Here is a 6,110-nt window from a genome sequence, read left to right as displayed (position 1 = left end):
CATATATTAATTCATTTATTAACATTAAATATTTATTGAGCTTCTACTGTAGGTGATGTGCTACAGACAGAAAAAATCTCAAACTCTGCCTTCAAGGAGGTGACAGATGTAGCAGGCTAAATGCTGAAACACCAGTGGTAAGAGGTGCTATTTCACATGGACTGGAGATGTGAAAACAATGACCAGGGGTAGAGCAATTAGCTCTGCACATAGACTGCAATTGAATCAGCAGGTATCTTGGGGGAAATTGAAGAGGTTTCTGCCTGATTAATTCTATTTTGTCTACAAAGCAGGATTTGAGATTCTTTCTTGAGAGTCATGGTGGTTAAAAGATATGAGGAGAGTAATAAAGGCTTGAAATAGTCACCAAAATGATGGAGAAAGACAGCTGATTAGGAGAATTAGGATAAATTCCAGTTAGCATAAAAGATCAGCATACATTGGAGGCCATGAATCTGTAGAGGTTCCATATCAACCTGGTTGTGTGATTCTCCTCCATGGATGGTAGAGTGAAAACAAGGGACCAAGGTAAACAGTGTTTATGTGTCATAGATCTCTGCCAGAAGGAAGGAAGTGAAGCCAGGACAAGGCTGATAACCTGAGAGATGATGGAGGGATTAGGAGACAGGATACCAGGGAGTAAGGCAGTATGAGAACCAACATGGTATGATGTTTTACTCATGTAGTAACATGCAGGGGTCTAAGATTTCATCTGGATCTAACCTGGTTGAAGGATCAGCCATGGAGCAGGTGACTGAATGGGAGGACTTCAGGTGAGGAAGAATGCAACGGTTCAATGAACTCCTATAAAGCCTCTCTTGGTGTCAGGTACTGTATTAAGTCATGAATCAGACCTTATAAGAACTAAAAGAGTTCAGAGTAAAACTGGTAAATATCCCATTTAGTATGTGATAAATAATAATTGAGATGAAATGCCCAATTATAGTAGGCATACAAAGGAGAAATTATAGTCAATAACTTGGCAAGTTCAGAGAAGACTTTTTTGAGAAGGTAGTGCTTGCCAGAGTTACTCAAGGCAGGGTAATATTAGGAAATAGACACATGACAGTGATGAAGAGGAGTTGACGGCATCCAGTCTCATGACTTCCAAGTGAGAGTTGCAAGCACCAAAAGAGTACAAGAGGAAAATATCTCCCCTCCAATATCTCTAGCTGTCCTAAATCCCACCTAAACCATTCAGCACATCATTGCCTCAACTACTGGCCTTAAGTACCACTTTCAACACTTCAATTTCCTCTTTAAATCCTTCCATTTCTTTCTAGTTCCTTCACCATTAAAATAAGAAACCTCAACTCTTACATCAGAGAGAAACGAATGTTGTGAAGGCCTTTTGTTTTCCTTTCCCCTCGCTCCCTGTCCAATAGTATTTCCCATCACTTACCTATCATGTACTTCTGCGATATGTCATCTGCTTCCCTTCTCTCCGATTCATAAACACTCATGCCCATTTCCACATATTTTCCTCATCTGTAATATTTCTCCCAAACTTCCCTTCCAAATTAAATCATTTTTCACAGTCTGGCTGAAGATCTGTGGCTCCCATGATGCCTTTCCTTGACTATCTCTGAATTATTTTACTGCATATTTTGGTCTTTAGAACTGTGTTATCTCCTGGTCTTCTCTAATAGTTCACGTGTGATAGACTTACGTTTTCAAATAAGGTCCCTGAGGACAGAGACCTTGTTTTATACCCCTAGATTCCCACAGTGGTTTGTAGAGTATTGAACACAGAATAGGTGCTTGAGAGGCAAATTAATGTGCTAGAAGGTACCTGAGTCGGGAAAACTCATTTTTTTTAAATTCAAGTTTTACCCCTCTGGCTAAATTCTCTATATCTGTGAATTGAGGAACCTGGACCCATGATCACTCAGATCCCCTTCACCTGCTGCAGTCTGATTCTAGCAATACTAATTATTTTATCTATTTGACAAGAAGTTATGATAATGCACATCATATTGCTTTTTTTCTAAGATTCTATCACATAGCATGCACCATATTTAATAGGATAAAAACTGAATATTCAATGTAAACTTTAATTGTAAGAGTCAAGCTCAATGTATGATTTAATATAGATAATGAACAAATATTTATAAAATTTATTCGTTCATTCAGCAAATATTTACTGAGTACCTATTATGTGTTTCAGGCACAATTCTAGACTCTGTAGGACACAGTGGTAAATAAAATAGATAAGGTCTTTGCTCCCGTGGAACTTATATTCTAGTGGAAACAGACAGATAGTAGGTAAATATATAATATAATGTCACGTGTGCTACATCACTCATGTCAATAAGTGCTATGAAGAAAAATAGAGAATAGAAAAAGGATAGAGAGTCATGGGGGTGGTTACAGATGAGGCAGTCATCTTAATTTCAATTCCATACAGTAAAGATATGGGCATTCTTGTAGACATGACATAGACATGTATAGGTGTAAACATAGATACAGGTATAGATATACAGATAAATGTAAATGTTCTAGATACAGCACTATGTGCCACATAATGAGCTAAAGTGTGTCATACTCACTAGTTTATTTAATTTTCCCAACAATCCTTTGAGATGTACTACCCATTTTATGAATGAAAAAACTCATATTCAGAGAGTTTAAATAACACATCAAAGTCACTTCCCTAAAAGTGTCAGTGCTGGAAACCACATTCTATTTGTGTGCCATTTGCATAAGAAAACATGTTCCATTGAGGTTCTTGCACAAAAATACTCGAAATAAGAATAGAAAAATAAACCACCATGTATTCTGATTACCAGGAAAGGCAATGTTTTGTCATTTTAAATATGTTTTAAAAAGTCATAGGTCCTTTGTGTATTTAAGAATTGTAATAGAATATTATACCACCATAAAAGCCAATAAAATAGCTAAATATAGAGATCTCCAAGGTATATTGTTATATGAAAAGGCAAGGTGTAAATATGTAAATATATTATGCTGAAGTTTGTATATAAAAGTGGATGGACTTTTTATGTGTGTATATATGCATAGGATATCTCTAGCAGGATACAAAGAATGTTAGTATCAGTGGTTGCCCTAAAGATGAGTAAGAAGGAGGCTTACTTTTCACTGTATGTAATTTTTATAACTCTTAAAACTCTATGTGCATGTATTGCTTATTGAAAAATTGGTTTGAAAAAATTTAATGGAATAATTAATGTCAAAAAGACACCCGAGCTCTTGAGTCACCCCCGTCCACCCCTGTTGTGGCGAGTGAGGTTGAGTAAGTCCTTGCCTGCTCAGCTCTCTAGTATCTGCGATTCTTATTCTTTAAGATGCCTGAGGAAGTACACCATGGAGAGGAGGAGGTGGAGACTTTTGCTTTCCAGGCAGAAATTGCCCAACTCATGTCTCTTATTATCAATACCTTCTATTCCAACAAGGAAATTTTCCTTCGGGAGTTGATCAGTAATGTTTCTGATGCCTTGGACAAGATTTGCTATTAGAGCCTGACAGACCCTTCCAAATTGGACAGTGGTAAAGAGTTGAAAATTGACATCATTCCTAACCCCCAGGAGCACACCCTGACTCTGGTAGACACAGGCTTTGGCATGACCAAAGCTGATCTTGTAAATAATTTGGGAACCATTGTCACGTCTGGTACTAAAGCATTTATGGAGGCTCTTCAGGCTGGTGCGGACATTTCCATGATTGGGCAATTTGGTGTTGGCTTCTATTCTGCCTACCTAGTGGCAGAGAAGGTGGTTGTGATCACAAAGCAAAATGATGATGGACAGTATGCCTGGGAGTCTTCTGCTGGGGTTCCTTCACTGTACGTGCTGACCATGGTTAGCCCCTTGGGTGGGGTACCAAAGTGATTCTCCACCTTAAGGAAGACCAGACAGAGTACTTAGAAGAAAGGCAGGTCAAAGAAGTGGTGAAGAAGCACTCACAGTTCATAGGTTATCCCATAACACTCTATCTGGAGAAGGAAAGTGAGAAGGAAATCAGTGATGATGAGGCAGAGGAAGAGAAAGGTGAGAAAGACAAGGAAGATAAAGATGATGAGGAGAAGCCTAAGATTGAAGATGTGGGCTCAGATGAGGAGGATGATAGTGGCAAGGATAAGAAAAAGAAGACAAAGAAGATCAAGGAGAAATATATTGATCAGGAAGAACTGGACAAGACCAAGCCCATTTGGACCAGAAACCCTGATGGCATCACCCAGGAAGAATATGGAGAGTTCTGTAAGAGCCTTACAAATGACTGGGAAGTTCACTTGGCAGTGAAGCACTTCTCTGTAGAAGGTCAGTTGGAATTCAGAGCATTGCTGTTCATCCCTCGTCGGGCTACTTTTGACCTCTTTGAGAACAAAAAGAAAAAGAACAACATCAAACTCTATGTCTGCCATGTGTTCATCATGGACAGTTGTGATGAGTTAATACCAGAATATCTCAACTTCATCCGTGGTGTGGTTGATTTTGAAGACCTTCCCCTGAACACCTCCCAAGAAATGCTCCAGCAGAGCAAAATCTTGAAGATCATTCATAAAAACATTGTTAAGAAGTGCCTTGAGCTCTTCTCGGAGCTGGCAGAAGACAAGGAGAACTACAAGAAATTCCATGAGGCGTTCTCTAAAAATCTAAAGCTTGGAATCCATGAGGACTCCACTAACTGGCGACACCTTTCTGAGCTGCTGCGCTATCACATCTCCCAGTCTGGAGATGAGATGACTTCTGTCTCAGAATACATGTCTCGCATGAAGGAGACCCAGAAGTCCATCTATTACATCACTGGTGAGAGCAAAGAGCAGGTTGCCAACTCTGCATTTGTAGAGTGAATGCGGAAGCAGGGCTTCGAGGTGGTGTACATGATAGAGCTGATCGATGAGTAATGTGTGCAGCAGCTCAAGGAATTTGATGGGAAGAGTCTGGTCTCGGTTACCAAGGAGGGCCTGGAGCTTCCTGAGGATGAGGAGGAGAAGAAGAAGATGGAGGAGAACAAGGCCAAGTTTGAGAACCTCTGCAAATTCATGAAAGAGATCTTGGATAAGAAGGTGAAGAAGGTGACAATCTCCAATAGGCTTGTGTCTTCAACCTGCTGTATCGTGACGGTACCTATGGCTGGACTGCCAACATGGAGAGCATCATGAAAGCCCAGGCACTTCAGGACAACTCGACCATGGGCTACATGATGGCCAAAAAGCACCTGGAGATCAATCCTGACCCCCCCATTGTGGAGACCCTGCGGAAGAAAGCAGAGGCAGACAAGAATGACAAGGCCGTCAAGGACCTGGTGGTGCTGCTGTTTGAAACTGCACTGCTCTCTTTCGGCTTCTCGCTTGAGGATCCCCAGACCCACTCCAACAGCATCTACCGCGTAATCAAGCTAGGCTTGGGCATTGATGAAGATGAAGTGACAGCAGAGGAACCCAGTACTGCTGTTCCTGATGAGATCCGCCCCCACCTTGAGGGTGATGAGGATGCCTCTTGCATGGAAGAAGTAGATTAGGAATTTCTACCTGCAGACTTTGTTCCCTCTGTATAGTGTCCCCATGGCTCCCCCAGCAGCAGCCCCAGTGGCCTTGGCCTACTTGGTTCCTTCTGCTGATGTCTAGTGATTTTCTTTCTGTCCTTCTGTCTAAAGCAGGATATAAGGGCCTCAAGCCCTATCCCTTTCCACATTTGACATGGGGTTTGAATGTTGTGTATTGTGTTTTTTTGTTTGTTTTGTTCTGAAATTAAAGTATGCAAAATAGGAGATCTCTTACTCCAGCTACAGAACAGAGACCAGAGAATCACAGGAAGGAATGACTTCTAAAGATAATGAGCTTCGGAGATCTCTGTGTAAGAGCTGCAAAAATGGTCAACTTAGAGAGTCTTCAGCAATTCTTGAGCATTTTCTCTTCCATGTGAATTTAAAAATCAGCTTGTCAAGGTCCATAAGGGGGAATCAGTGACACTCCAGGATGTGGCTGTGGAATTCACCCCAGAGGAGTGGCAGCTGCTTGACTGTGATCAGAGAACCTTGTATTGGGATGTGATGTTGGAGAACTTTAGAAACCTCATCTCAATGGGGTGTCCAGTCACCAAAACAATAGTGATCTTCAAGGTGGAGCAAGGACAAGAGCCATGGATGGT

The 6,110-nt window shown here is 40.9% G+C and overlaps 1 pseudogene across 1 annotated transcript; it reads left to right on the top strand.

Annotated features, from left to right (window-relative positions):
- The first annotated feature begins 3,249 nt into the window (after positions 1-3,249).
- On the top strand, positions 3,250-5,653 carry LOC309820640 (heat shock protein HSP 90-beta-like; annotated as a pseudogene). Its single transcript has one exon. The product of its transcript is annotated as a heat shock protein HSP 90-beta-like (transcript).
- The last annotated feature ends 457 nt before the right edge of the window (positions 5,654-6,110 follow it).

This window comes from Grampus griseus (genome assembly GCF_964374135.1).
Source record: "Grampus griseus genome assembly, chromosome: 3".
NCBI classification, from domain to species: domain Eukaryota; kingdom Metazoa; phylum Chordata; class Mammalia; order Artiodactyla; family Delphinidae; genus Grampus; species Grampus griseus.
Note: the sequence above shows the minus strand (reverse complement) of the source record. Positions and strands in the feature narration are given on the sequence as shown.